The sequence below is a fragment of the Cervus elaphus genome, chromosome 9, assembly GCF_910594005.1.
Source record: "Cervus elaphus chromosome 9, mCerEla1.1, whole genome shotgun sequence".
NCBI classification, from domain to species: Eukaryota; Metazoa; Chordata; class Mammalia; order Artiodactyla; family Cervidae; genus Cervus; species Cervus elaphus.
The window spans coordinates 72,802,694-72,817,213 of NC_057823.1; the positions used below are offsets into that span (position 1 = coordinate 72,802,694).

At 42.2% G+C, this 14,520-nt stretch overlaps 1 long non-coding RNA gene across 1 annotated transcript in view; it reads left to right on the forward strand.

Annotated features, from left to right (window-relative positions):
* LOC122700526 overlaps nt 1-14,169 on the forward strand; it is a 30,823-nt gene extending 16,654 nt beyond the window's left edge. The window contains exon 3 of the long non-coding RNA XR_006342797.1: nt 14,057-14,169. This is a non-coding gene — a long non-coding RNA (uncharacterized LOC122700526). The remainder of the gene's footprint in view (nt 1-14,056) is intronic.
* The last annotated feature ends 351 nt before the right edge of the window (nt 14,170-14,520 follow it).

Below are 14,520 nucleotides of genomic sequence, written 5' to 3' on the forward strand. Positions count from 1 at the left end.
TTGGTAACCACCTAGCACAGTTATTCTCATACTTAAGCTTGTATCAGAGTCACTTGAAGGGCTTGTGCAAACAGAGAATTGGGCTCCATTTCCAGAGTTTCTGATTTGATAGGTCAGAGGTGAGGATTAGAAGTCTGTATTTCTAGCAAGTTTTCAGACAAGGTTGATGTCATTGTCCTGGGAACTGTGTTTTGAGAACCATTGACCATGCATACTAGGGAATTCTTGAGGTAAAATAGAGCTTACCAACTGTTTTCAAATGTAATAATTTTATGAATACTAAACCTAATAATTGCTGAAGTTGGCATGATATAAACATTCATTGTAACGTTGTAGTTTTACTTTTGTATTTTGTAATCAACAATTTTTTTCAGGTCTCTAACATTTTTATAGGCCTCCCCCAAACTTATAGGCCTTAATTACTGTGCCTGAATCATTGATGGAGAGAATGGTTTTGCCCAATGCCTATGTGTGCTCAGTCACTCAAACGTGTCTGACTCTTTTGGACTCTATGGACTGTAGCCCGCCAGGCTCCTCTGTCGATGGGATTTTCCCGGCAAGAATACCGGATCAGGTTGCCATTTCCTACTCCAGGGTATTTTCCCAACCCAAGGATCAAACCATGCGTGTCTCTTGTGTCTCCTGCATTGGCAGGGGAATTCTTTACCACTGAGCCACCTGGGAAGCCCACCCAATGCCTATAGATTTGCCTTATCTTTATTTTTTGAATGACTGGGTTATTAACCCATTGTGTGAATGGGTTGTAATTAATCACATCCAGTCAATAAAATCTAACTTGTTTGTATTGTTTTCCTTCTCCAAGCAAAGCTTCAGTGAATACCCCTCTGTCTCAGGTGTTCACACTTCTGAATGCATGTTAGAATCACCTTTCCTATTTTGTTCTCCCTGAACATAAAGGGTTTATTCTCTTCTGTCATCAGGAGTACGAAATACAAAGTCTCCCCACTCCCACCTCCCCCTCCCCCCAGTTCCTCAGTGTTAATGGTGATGAGACTGTCCAGGCAGTGCTGCCGTCCACTCCCAGCCTCAGGCCTCGAACGTGGCATAGCTGGCAGCTCAGCATTTTTTCTAATCAGCTCTTCTACTCCTGTACTTGGATCTCATTACCCAGGGTTTTGATTTTATTGGCCTGAGTGCTGCCCAGGCATGAATAGTTTTAAAAAGGTCTTCAGGTGATTTTAATGTGCAGACTGGGGCTAAGAGTCACACTTGTACATGCATCTTTGACCACGTGTGCTGTGTCTTGTCTGGGCCAGGAGAGTCCCTAGAGATATGATGCTAACCCAGAAGAAGACTCATCATTATCTTTGTAAAAAATGATGTTGAAATGATTGTCCCATGAGTCAAGACATGCTGTGTCATCACAGCAGTGGCAGCAGCAAGTGTCCTGCTGGTTCTCCTCTGCTCTAAAACATGCCTACTCCCAGCCTTTCCTGGTGTAAATGCTTGTCTTTTAATGACCAGGGAGGAGGGAATGAGCATTAAAAAGACAAGCTTCATTGTGGGAATCAGGACGGCGGCTCATTCCTTATCCTTAATAGAGTCTCTGAATTCAGTTGTTTTCATAATTTAAATTCTAGTATCAGAGAAATCTTCAGTGTAGAAACGTTAGGACAGATTAATAAGTGAAAAGAAAAATACATAAGCGTCTATTTTCTATTTAATGAAAAATAATGAGAATCAAGTCTAATCATCTTAACAGTAGTGTTCAAGTGCAAATGTTACATTTTGGGTCAGAGAAGATGGATGACTAGCAACAGATGCAGAAATTTTTGTCACTGTTATACATGCTTAAAGACAGATGTGACTATGCATCAAGCCAAAAAACCGAAGGTGATGTTCAAAATGTAAGACAGCTGGTATAGCATGGGGCCCGGGGCTAGCCAGGACATAGTTCTGGTCTGTTTTGACCAAAAACCAGCCCTCCAAATACATTTGATATAGTGGTAGTAAGATTCTCCTGCTTTCACAAGCCTACCCCTCTTGTCTGTCACACTGCCTGAGATTCCCCCCCTCACTTGAGTAAAAATTTTATTTTCTTGAAAGAGAAATACGGATATTTTTTAAAAAGAGAGTATGTGTTTGTATGTGAGAATGTCCCCTCTTAATAGCTTTGTGCCTTGGCTACTGATTACTTTATAGTGTATAATATGAGTAGGTTCCCTGCTGGAAAGGTTTCCTGGTAGACAGGACGTAGATTAGTTTAGTGTTGGTGGGGAGAGGGAAAATTCATGACTCTGGGCTTCTGCCTGGGCAGAAAAGGCAGAAAAGGCAGGAAAGGTATGAGGTGATGTTATTAGGGATGGGGGCGGAATGGGAAGAGGACTTGAAGATCAAGGAGGCCTGTTTTTTTTTCTTATCATTTTGCCAAGTAATTAACTTTAGCAAAGATGGCTAGATCTAGAAGGAACTGTAGAGATCATCTCTTCCACGTGACCCAGTTTATATCTAAGGAAGCTGAGCCCGGAGAGGAAGAGCGACTTGTTCAATGTCACACAGTTGTTTAGTTTGGCAGTGTGGGAAGAACTGTAGTGTCAGAACCAGCTTTAGGGTCTGGCTCTGATCTTGATAAGGTGTGGCTCTTCTGCTGTCCTACAATATGGGAAATAAATTTCTGAAAATTTAAAACATATGAAGGGATGAAGAAGTCCAGAGTATACCATTGTTGCATAAAATTTATTTTTGGGCTGAAGCATTTGAGATCCTGAAATTGCTTATCTGCCTAAAAGCTCTCAAAAGAGCTCAGTTGTTATAAATCTCCTCCTTGGGAACAACTCTCTAATCTTCTCGGTGATATAAAGCTGGCACTACACCAAAACGGACATTGCTACAAAACTATTCTATCCTCCATATCTAAGTGTCCTTTCTTCCCTCTATTTCTAAAAAGTCATTTTTCCCCAGAAGTGCCCTTCTCCTTCTCTTACTTGATTAAGACGGTATATAAACCCCTTTGAGTTGCATCTTTTTTATGAACTTCCATGATTAAATCTATTTCTTCTCTTACTAATCTGTTCTTTTGAGCTTAATTTGCAGGCCCCCAAGAACAGAATATAAGAGGGTCGAGGAAAAGTTTTTCTCTACGACACATGAATTATACAAAAGACAAAAAACATTTAAAGATTTTATTCAAAGAAGATAGAGTTGATTCCAAAAGAAAATTTAAGAAACATTTATATAGCATGTTAGTTAAATGGAAGTGGAAATGAATTTGCTAAAAGATATAAAATTGGTTAATTTTCTACAGGGCAATGAAATTGTAACTTTTGGGATAGAAATTTGCAAGTTGACATTATTTTCACAATGTTTGTTCTCTAAACAAGTAGAATGGCAAAATCAAAGAAAGTCCTAATTAATATTCCTCTGATGAGTCTGTTAAAAACAATGATACTGAAAAGACATACCTTTATCATGGTAGTTTATTTCCAAGTTGGATAAATTTGGCTTAGTATGTGAAAGTGGTGGAAAAAAAAAGTCTGAAGTACTCCTTAGTTGTTAACTATCTAGAGGGAATATGGGTTTCTGGAGTGTTCTGGGTCCTTGATTCTTTGAGGGTCCACCCATCTGTATATCTCCTACGTATACACTGCAAGAGGAAGTTATCCTAGGAAAGAGAAGTCTTGTTCCCTAACATCAAACCTCCCGGTATCAACCAGCCGAACTGCTGAGTATTTGAAATCCTAAACCCAGGAGGGACCTACTCTTTGCTAGATGCCAGAGTAAACAGATTTAGTTGTCAGTTTAGCCAAGAATGAGTGGAAATAAGTGAAGATTTAAACTTCCTGAAGCAGAAGACCTGTTGAATTGGGAGTGGGCATTGGGCAATGACATCTCTCCCCTTCTGTTTTGGGAGAAGGGAATGGTGCCTGAAATCATTTCACTTCTTCTCACCTTGGTAACAAAATCCGGCCACATACCTTGGTGATTTTCCAAGTCCAGGACTTGTCCACGAGGTCTGGTCAGGGCTAAATCTGCCCTGGTCAATGTTCTTTTGGGTGTCTACTCAATTTGCCTCTGTTTGCATTTCAAATGCTTCAATTATTTAGTTAAAAACTAGTCTGTTCCTTGTTCTTAGGCGGGCAGTGACCCCACTGAAAGAGCTTGGAAATACTGCATATATTTGTATCTCTCAGCTCTGTCTCTGGGCTGAATTCTGTGTCCACTCTCTCTCACATACCTTCAGAAACATGGCTGTCTTTGGTCATGTTTGGGGAATACATTCCTCCTTGTGCCTTTGGCCCTATTAAGGCATAAAGGGGGATGCCTTTGACACCTTCCACCCCAGTTCTCATATCTCCTACACACCCCAACAGAATGGTGATAAACACATTATTTATTCATACTGAGGGATAAATGACTGACAGCTTTTAATTTGTTAACTATCCCTGAGGTCTCATTTTTTTAAAAAAATCGAAGCATTCTTGATTTACAGAGATCTCATTTTTAAGACATGTATTTTTTTTTCTTTTAATAAGAAAAGTCTTGTTCATTTTGAAAGGCTTAGGAAATATAGAAATGTATTAAAAAGAAAATTTAAACCACCTAGAATATCACTATCCAGGGATAACAAATGTGGTTAATGTTTTGCTATATTTGCTTCCAGATACACACATACTTAAAAAAAAAACTGAGATTCAACTGTTTTATTAACTTTTTAATTGTGGTTGAAGCCAATTTCAAGGTTGTAATTTCATGAATCAGTTAGGCGATTGTAAACAATTCTTTTTTGATCTGGGAAGTTGATGGGGTGAGAGGGGGCAGTGGGAGTTCATAGATATTCATGAACTAACACTGTAGAGGCATCTCCATCCAAAGAAATGATTTTCTGTCCACATGTTGGGCTGGCAGATATGGTCTCTGAGATACAGAAGATTTTTGGAGCTATTTCTGTAACTGTGTGTGCCGGGAGTACATGAACCCGAGGCCTTATTTCTCCTATTTGAGAATGTATGTACTCCAGCCTTCTCCAGCTTTCCACTTGTCACTATTGCCTACCTCGTTGAATATTCAGGCTAGAGCTTGATTCTCACTTTCCTTTTCTGCTTACATTTTGAAGGTTCTCCCTTAAAAATTTTTCTGAATATGATCACTTTTTAAAAAATTTGTTTATTTTTAATTGAAGGCTAATGCTCAAAATTCTCCAAGCCAGGCTTCAACAATACGTGAACTGTGAACTTCCAGATGTTCAAGCTGGTTTTAGAAAAGGCAGAGGAACCAGAGATCAAATTGCCAATATCCACTGGATCATCGAAAAAGCAAGAGAATTCCAGAAAAACATCTATTTCTGCTTTATTGACTACACCAAAGCCTTTGACTGTGTGGATCACAATAAACTGTGGAAAATTCTGAAAGAGATGGGCATACCAGACCACCTGACCTGCCTCTTGAGAAACCTGTATGCAGGTCAGGAAGCAACAGTTAGAACTGGACATGAAACAACAGATTGGTTCCAAATATGAAAAGGAGTATGTCAAGGCTGTATATTGTCACCCTGCTTATTTAACTTATATGCAGAGTACATCATGAGAAATGCTGGGCTGGAAGAAGCACAAGCTGGAATCAAGATTGCTGGGAGAAATATCAATAACCTCAGATATGCAGATGATACCACCCTTATGACAGAGAGTGAAGAGGAACTAAAAAGCCTCTTGATGAAAGTGGAAGAGGAGAGTGAAAAAGTTGGCTTAAAGCTTAACATTCAGAAAACTAAGATCATGGCATCTGGTCCCATCACCTCATGGGAAATAGATGGGGAAACAGTGGAAACAGTGTCAGACTTTATTTTTGGGGGCTCCAAAATCACTGCAGATGGTGACTGCAGCCATGAAATTAAAAGACGCTTACTCCTTGGAAGGAAAGTTATGACCAACCTAGATAGCATATTAAAAAGCAGAGACATTACTTTGCTAACAAAGGTCCATCTGGTCAAGGCTATGGTTTTTCCAGTGGTCATGTATGGATGTGAGAGTTGGACTGTGAAGAAAGCTGAGTGCCAAAAAATTGATGCTTTTGAACGATGGTGTTGGAGAAGACTCTTGAGAGTCCTTTGGACTGCAAGGAGATCCAACCAGTCCATCCTGAAGGAGATAAGTCCTGGGTGTTCATTGGAAGGACTGATGCCAAAGGTGAAACTCCAATATTTTGGCCACCTCATGCGAAGAGTTGACTCATTGGAAAAGACCCTGATGCTGGGAGGGATTGGGGTCAGGAGGAGAAGGAGACGGCAGAGGATAAGATGGCTGGATGGCATCACCGACTCAATGGGCATGAGTTTGAGTAAACTCTGGGAGTTGGTGATGGACAGGGAGGCCTGGCGTGCTGCGACTCATGGGGTCGCAGAGAGTCGGACACGACTGAGCGACTGAACTGAATTGCTTTACAGTACTGTGTTGGTTCCTACCAAACATCAACATGAATCAGCCATTGGTTTACCCATGTCCCCTCCCACTTGCACCTCCCTCCCACCTCCCTCCCCATCCCACCCTCTAGGTTGTCACCGAGCCCCTGTTTGAGTTCCCTGAGTAATACAGCAAGTCCCCGTTGGCTATCTGTTTTACATATGGTAATATGTGTTTCCTTGTTACTCTGTTCATATATCCCATCCTTTCCTTCCTCCCCAGCCCTGTCCATAAGCCTGTTCTCAGTGTTTGTGACTCTATTGCTGCTCTGCAGATAGGTTCATCAGTGCCATCTTTCCAGATTCCATATATATGTATCAGTATATGTTATTTGTTTTTTTCTTTCTGACTTACTTCATTCTGTATAATAGGCTCTAGGTTCATCCACCTCATTAGGATTCACTCAAATGCATTCCTTTTTATGGCTGAGTAACATTCCATCGTTTATATGTACCACAGCTTCTTTATCCTTTCATCTGTCAATGGGCATCTAGTTTTCTTCCATGTCCTAGCTATTGTAAACAGTCCTGCAATGAACACTCCAGTACATGTGTTTTTTTCAATTTTGGTTTCCTCAGGGTATATGCCCAGTACTGTCTTCACTGTTACACCTTGATCTATGGCTCCATCATTTATAACTTGAATAAGTTCAGTTAATGTTTGTGGAAATAAAGACCAACCTGGTGAGAACAGGTGAAGGTTATTTGTACACAGCTTGCTGTAACAAGGGAGCCAACCGCCATCACTTGGGTTTTGGCTGAGACGCAAAAGCAGGCAGAGAAATGGGAAGATTTTTTTTTCCCATTTATTTTTATTAGTTGGAGGCTAATTACTTTACAATATTGTAGTGGTTTTTGTCATACATTGACATGAATCAGCCATGAATTTACATGTATTCCCCATCCGATCTCCCCTCCCACCTCCCTCTCTACCGGATCCCTCTGGGTCTTCCCAGTGCACCAGCCCCGAGCACTTGTCTCATGCATCCAACCTGGGCTGGTGATCTGTTTCACCCTAGATGATATGCATGTTTTGATGCTGTTCTCTCGAAACATCCCACCCTCACCTTCTCCCACAGAGTCCAAAAGTCTGTTCTGTACATCTGTGTCTCTTTTTCTGTTTTGCATATAGGGTTATCGTTATCATCTTTCTAAATTCCATATATATGTGTTAGTATGCTATAATGGTCTTTATGTTTCTGGCTTACTTCACTCTGTATAATGGGCTCCAGTTTCATCCATCTCATTAGAACTGACTCAAATGTATTCTTTTTAATGGCTGAGTAATATTCCATGGTGTATATGTACCACAGCTTCCTTATCCATTCATCTGCTGATGGGCATCTAGGTTGCTTCCATGTCCTGGCTATTATAAACAGTGCTGCGATGAACATTGGGGTGCACGTGTCTCTTTCAGATCTGGTTTCCTCGGTGTGTATGCCCAGGAGTGGGATTGCTGGGTCATATGGCAGTTCCATTTCCAGTTTTTTAAGGAATCTCCACACTGTTCTCCATAGCGGCTATACTAGTTTGCATTCCCACCAACAGTGTAAGAGGGTTCCCTTTTCTCCACACCCTCTCCAGCATTTATTGCTTGTAGACTTTTGGGTAGCAGCCATCCTGACTGGCGTGTAATGGTACCTCATTGTGGTTTTGATTTTATTTCTCTGATAATGAGTGATGTTGAGCATCTTTTCATGTGTTTGTTAGCCATCTGTATGTCTTCTTTGGAGAAATGTCTGTTTAGTTCTTTGGCCCATTTTTTGATTGGGTCATTTATTTTTCTGCAGGAGTTGCTTGTATATTTTTGAGATTAATCCTTTGTCTGTTTCTTCATTTGCTATTATTTTCTCCCAATCTGAGGGCTGTCTTTTCACCTTGCTTATAGTTTCCTTTGTTGTGCAAAAGCTTTTAAGATTTTGTAGTGGAGAAAAGAGAAGACTTTAGGTTTGCCCTGATTGGATGCTGTTAGTGTGGGGAAGTTCTCAAGGGGGCCCAGCTGGAGACAGGACATTTTATGTGATTGGTTAAGGGTGCATATTTGGCTTTCTCTGGTTTTCTAAGTTGGAAGCAAGGACAAGCTTTAATGAAGCTGCCAGTTATTAATCAATTCTGCATGTTTTGGGCTGCTAGTGACAGGAGTTGTTGTTTGGCTTCATGGAATTTTTTTTCTAGAGATAGTGGTCTGACTTTGTACAGGTCTGCCTTGTAAATAATAACTGGGCTGGATTCATGGGCTCCCTAGATAATGAGTTGGTTTCTAGGGCTGGTTGAGGTAGTAAGCCAGAGTTCTATTTTTACATAGGGTTGGGCTGTTGTATGGGCTTCCCGGGTAGCTCAGCTGGTAAAGAATCCCGGTTTGATTCCTGGGTTGGGAAGATCCCCTGGAGGAGGACATGGCAACACACTTCAGTATTCTTGCCTGGAGAATCCCCATGGACAGAGGAGCCTGGCAGGCTACAGTTCATGAGATCACAGAGTCGATACACCTGAGTGACTAAGCCCAGCACAAGCCGTTGTATATTCAGTCTCTTATGCTGCATTTGCGTTCAAAACTTAATGGTGCTCCTTTGATGAACACTTGGGGACAACTTGATTGGGAAGTAACTACTGTTATTGTCATCTCCGTTTACCTAGAAGAACCTGAGAGTTAGAGAGGTTAAGTAACTTACCCAAGATCACACAGTAAGAAGAGCCTGGCTTTAAACTTTGGCAGCTTGCACTCCAGAAACCAGCACCTGAGACTACCTCCCTTAGCCACTTAGAGACTGGAGTCACTCTGTCTTTGCCAGTATGTTAGCCGGTAAGAATTTAAAATGCAACCTCTCCATCAGCAGAATTTACATTTTGACTGCAACTTCTATTCCTGAGTAAGGCAATCCATTCTGTTTGACCTAACTCATCTTTTATCTTCTCAGTGAAACTTAACTGCATTCATCCCATTAAAAAAAATTAATTTATTTTAAAAAAGTTTTGGCTGCACTGGGTCTTTGTTGCTGCAGGCAGGCTTTCTCTAGTTGTGCCTCACAGGCTTCTCATTGCTGTGGCTTCTCTTTGTTGTGGAGCATGGGCTCTAGGTGCACAGGCTTCAGTAACTGCAGCGTGTGGGCTCAGTAGTTGTGAATTACTGGCTCTCCAGCCCATGGGCTTCAGTAGTTGTGGTGCATGGGCTTACTTGCCCCAAAGGCATGTGGGATCTTCTTGGACTTTAGAGATCAAGCCCACGTCCCCTCCATTGACAGGCAGATTCTTAACCACCGGACAATCAGGGAAGTCCCCCATTTCCCCTTTAAATATCCAGTGTGAAACCACTTACCTCAGATTGGGACTTGCTGAGACTCGAACCCATCCAAAACCCAGTTCAGGACTCAAACCCACGTGGCCAAGACTTGAACCCAGCCAAAACCCATGGTACCTGGTTTCAGGACATGATGAAGCTCAGGTTCTTAATGTCTGCTCGCAGAAAGAATTCAGTGAGAGACAAAGTGATAGGTAAGAAGTGGATTTATTCAGATTTGGAAAGGAACACACTCCACAGACAGAATGTGGGCCATTGCAGAGGGCGAGTGTGGGGGCCCTGAAATGTGGCATGGTTAGCTTTTATGGGCTGGGTAATTTCATAGACAAATGAGTGGGAGGATTATTCCAACTATTTTGGGGAAGGAGTGGAGATTTTTAGGAGTTGGATCCCTGCTCACTTTTTGCCCTTCTGATAGTGCCTTGGAACTGTCATGGCCCCTCTGGGTGTGTCATTTAGCTTGCTGATTGAGGATCAAGGTCTATTCAAAGTGAACTTGTCCACCATCTTGGACCCATTTGATTCTAATCAGTTTATGTTGTATCCTTGGGTTATGTCATTCTTTTAAAGGTTGTGCCCTGCCCCCTTCCCTCCTTTTGCCAAATGGACTGTAGAATATAAAAGATTGACTCTCTGAGAGTAAAATGGAAAGTGTTGTGACACCCCTTGTACACACATCCAGAAGTCAGACTGCCTGGGTTTGGTTCTCAGCTCCCTTACTCAGTAGTTACAGACTTTGAGCTGACCTCTGAATTTATCTAAGCCTCAGTTTCCAAATCTGTAAATGGGGATGATGGTACAATACCTGTCCTATGAAGCTTAAAGATTCAAATATCAGACATAAAGCACTTGCAAATGCTAAGGCAGATGGTAAGTTCTCAAGGTCAATTAAAACAGAAATACTCTAAGAAGATTCTCTCCTATGGCTTTAACTAACGAACCATGGAAGTGGGAATTTAATTGTCCATAGTCTGGGCTGGAAAGGGAGGGGAGAACAATCCTACAGAGTACTCTTTTTCAAAAAATTGTCTGGGGCAAGTGAAGACTTTTCAAAGAAGTTGACAGAAAGTGGCATTCCCACCCATCCTCTTCCCTCCCCCACACATACTTCCCATTCACTTTTGAGATCCTCTGATGATTACAAGGGGAAAGACTGAATAAGATTTCATTTTTACTGATTGTGTTGAACAATTGGTCTTTGTAAATCCAAGTAAATACACAACACATTAAGGACTTCAAATCTTCAAATCCTATTTTATTTGTCTTCTGTGGGTCACTGTACTTGAAATAAGTAGAAGCCAGATAAATAGGCATCCACTGGAGGAACAATACAGGGATACCCAGCCTTTTGTTTGTTGAAATAATTGCATATCAAGGGCTTTATCCTCTACTTTAGTACAAAGCACAAAAGAATAATTTAAATTTCCAATTTAACAAAATAAGAGAGATCTGCACCCCCACCACAGTTTATTCTGTCTTGGTGGCATCTCCCCATCTAGGGAGGATGTGGCACAAGGAGAGAAGAGAATTGGCTCACTCTAGTGGTGCTGCAGCCTCTGGAGTCCCTGGGTGGCCAGAGAAAGGTCTCTGGAACCCTGCCCCATAACCTCAGGAGGGTGGTGAGAACGTGGGTGCAGGTGCACCTGAGTGAAACGGGGTGGGAATCTGTGGAAGTTCTTATCTGATTGCCTCTGTTTTCTAATGATTTAGAGAAGCAAAGTCAAGTGCTGAAATGGGAATGGGGACTTGTGGTTTGCAGGGAGGGGCAGAAGCATAAAAGAATTCTCAGTGTGAGTGGACTAGCCACGGGAGCCACTGACGTTCTCGGTCATGACTTGACAGAGATCAGTCGGCGTGGTTATATTTTTCTCTAGCCCCTTTCAGCTCTCCTTGTATGGGGACAGAGCAGGCACAGACTTGGTTTTAGCTGAGAAATGTGTGTTTTAGCTGAGCGAGTCTGACAAAGTGAGAGGAGGCCAGGGGATTGGGCGAGAGGGAGCAAGGATCACAATGGGCAGGGAACCTAAGCCTCTGTTCTCTGTCCCTCCTCCTCCCCCATGCCACATCCTCACTTGGAGAATGCGATGCTTGAAAGCTGAGGTTTTAGAGGGGTTTTAGTGATTGGTAATGACAAGGTCTAGGGTCTGGGGTGAGACCCTGGGAGAGGTTGGTGGAGTGGCATAGAGACCAAACTCATCAGAGGCGAGAAAATGAAGGAACTGTGTGAAAAGGATATTGGAAGGGTCAACAATGTAGATACCAGAATCATCAGTAATTAAGACTGATCTGGTATTGCAGAGAGGGACAGTAAGCCAGGAGCGAAGTATTCAAAGAATGAAAGGGGTGATGTTGGGACAAGGACTGTGACAACAAAGGGTGGTGGGTGGTATAGTCTGAGAACACAAGATTCAGAGCTGCAGAGGTTTTACAGAGTAAGAGAGGAGAATGGTCTGGAAGACAGGATGGATATTCCCTCTCCAGAGGATGGAGGGAGTGTAGTTTTTACTGGGGGGAATCTTTAGGAAAAGTCTCATACTCAGGGCAATGCCAGGATTCTGTTAAAAAGGTCCCTTTGGAAATTCAGCCAACAGAGTAAAGTGGTAGAGAATGATACATAGTAACCCTAGAATAGTCTGTGATACACACGCTTCTGTAACTGCTTCGAGAACGGGCAGCTGGGAGGGTTCTGGGTAGAAGGGGACAGTTGACCTGAGTCTAAGGGATGGGTACGAGTTCTCCAGGCACATGAGGAGGAAGGAAGGAGAAAAAAAGAGCCCAGACAAAGGCCTGGGGGCACGGTTGGATGTGGGGAACAGAAAATGGGCTGGTGGGAATAGAGGAAGAGGGATGTGGGGCTGGAGAGTCTGAGGCAAGGGTCCCATCGTGAAGGGCCCTGAATGCCATATTTGGAGGTTGAACTTTTCTTGAAAGTGGTTATGTGCTGTTGAAGGAGTATAAGCAGGACAGTGGCTGGATTTTTAAATATTAATTAATAGTATTGAATTCAGTAAAGCAACCATTCTGTGATTTGCATTTTTTTAATGTGTGTATCTATGAACACAGATATCTATTAATCTATCTATACAATCCCAGATATGAAGCTGATTCCAACTATTCCAGACCAGATTGTTGGCATCTGGACTCAAGCAAATACTAAAGATTTAAGGCAGAGGCCAGAGCATACGTGTCTTGGGGAAGGGCCTAAAGACTCCCAGGGATTAGGAGTCTTTGCACAAACATAGACCTGAATTGCATTCTTAGGTTTTCAAAGACTAGTTTATTGCCTAGGACAAATTACTAACTTCTCTGACTCTCCTTATCAGTAAAATGGGATTAATAGTCCCTACTTGAAGGCTTGTGTGTGGATTAAATGAAATCATGCAGTAATGTACTCAGCTGACTGACTGTCACATGGTAATTGCTCAGCAAATATTAGCTGTTGTTTTAATGATGTGTGAGCTTCAAGTCCACACATGTACCTACATTACTTCGTCTTAGGTTTGACTGCACATTGCAATGACCTATTTCTACTTTTAAAAAACAGGCAGGGGCTTCCCTGGTGGTTTCAGTGATTGAGAATCTTCCCGCCAGTGGAGAGGACACAGGTTTGATCTTTGGTCCAGGAAGATCCCACTTGCCACAGAGTAGCTAAGCCTGAGCACCACAACTACAGAAGCTTGCACACCTAGAGCCGGGGCTCTGTAACAAGAGAAGCCAGCACAATGAGAAGCCCGAGCACCACAACGAAAAGTAGCCTCTGCTCGATGCAGCTAGAAAACGCTGCATGCAGCAATGAAGACCCAGGGCAGCCAAAAATAAGTACTTAATTAAAAAACAAACAAATAGGTATAACCTGGTTCCACTCCAGGAATTATGATGAATTTGGTCAAGGGTACAGCCTAGGTATTTTTATAAACTCCCCAAGGTGATTTTAATGTGCAATTAAGTTGAATGCTGTTGCTTCTCAGGGGCGAGACCTTGAACCAGCATCAGTAGCATCACCTGGAAATTAGCTTGAAAGGCAACATTTTTCTGATCTACTGAATTAGAAACTCCTGGGGTGAATCAGCTTGTGTTTAAACAAGCTCCCCAGGTGATTCTCATCACACTGAAGTTCTCATAAGTCCTGACCCAGGGCTAGTGGTTCAGGGTGGTCATTTCAGCTGTTGCCCTCACTTACATTGACCCGACAGGTCTTTCAAATTCTCCCCTTCCATTTCCTAGGCATTCCCTCACCTGCATTCCTTTTTTTCCTTCCCCTCTTAAGAAGAGGTTAGATTTAGGGTTGAGGTTTCTTTTCTTTCGCTTATTTAATTTTATGTATTTTATTTTTATTCTACCAGGTATTCTTCCATTCTCGCAACAAAATGTTGGTGTTGGGAAACTGGAGGACATTTTCCCAACATTTTCTGGAGCTTAATAAGGAAGACACAGTTCCTAATCCCATGGAATTCCCAGTTGTCATATTGATTTATAATAAATGTTATTGTATTTATGATATTTGGTCTTTGTTCCCACTTCTGGCACAGACCTCCAAAACTGGAATTTCCCTTGGAATTTCCTGTGATGAGAGCATTAAAAGTGTCTTTTGTTGTGTTAATGGTGACTTTTGGACAACACCTAAGGTAGGAGGCTGGTTGCTAGGAGACCCAATCGCGTGAGTTCCACCCCCTGACCTCAGAGCAGGGCAGAGGGGATGGTCAATGAGTTCGACCTCCAGTGGCCAATGATTTAGTCAAGTGGGCCTACATAGTGAAGTGGTCTTAAAAGCCCAGGAGGCCTGGGTTCAGAGAACTTCCCGGTAAGA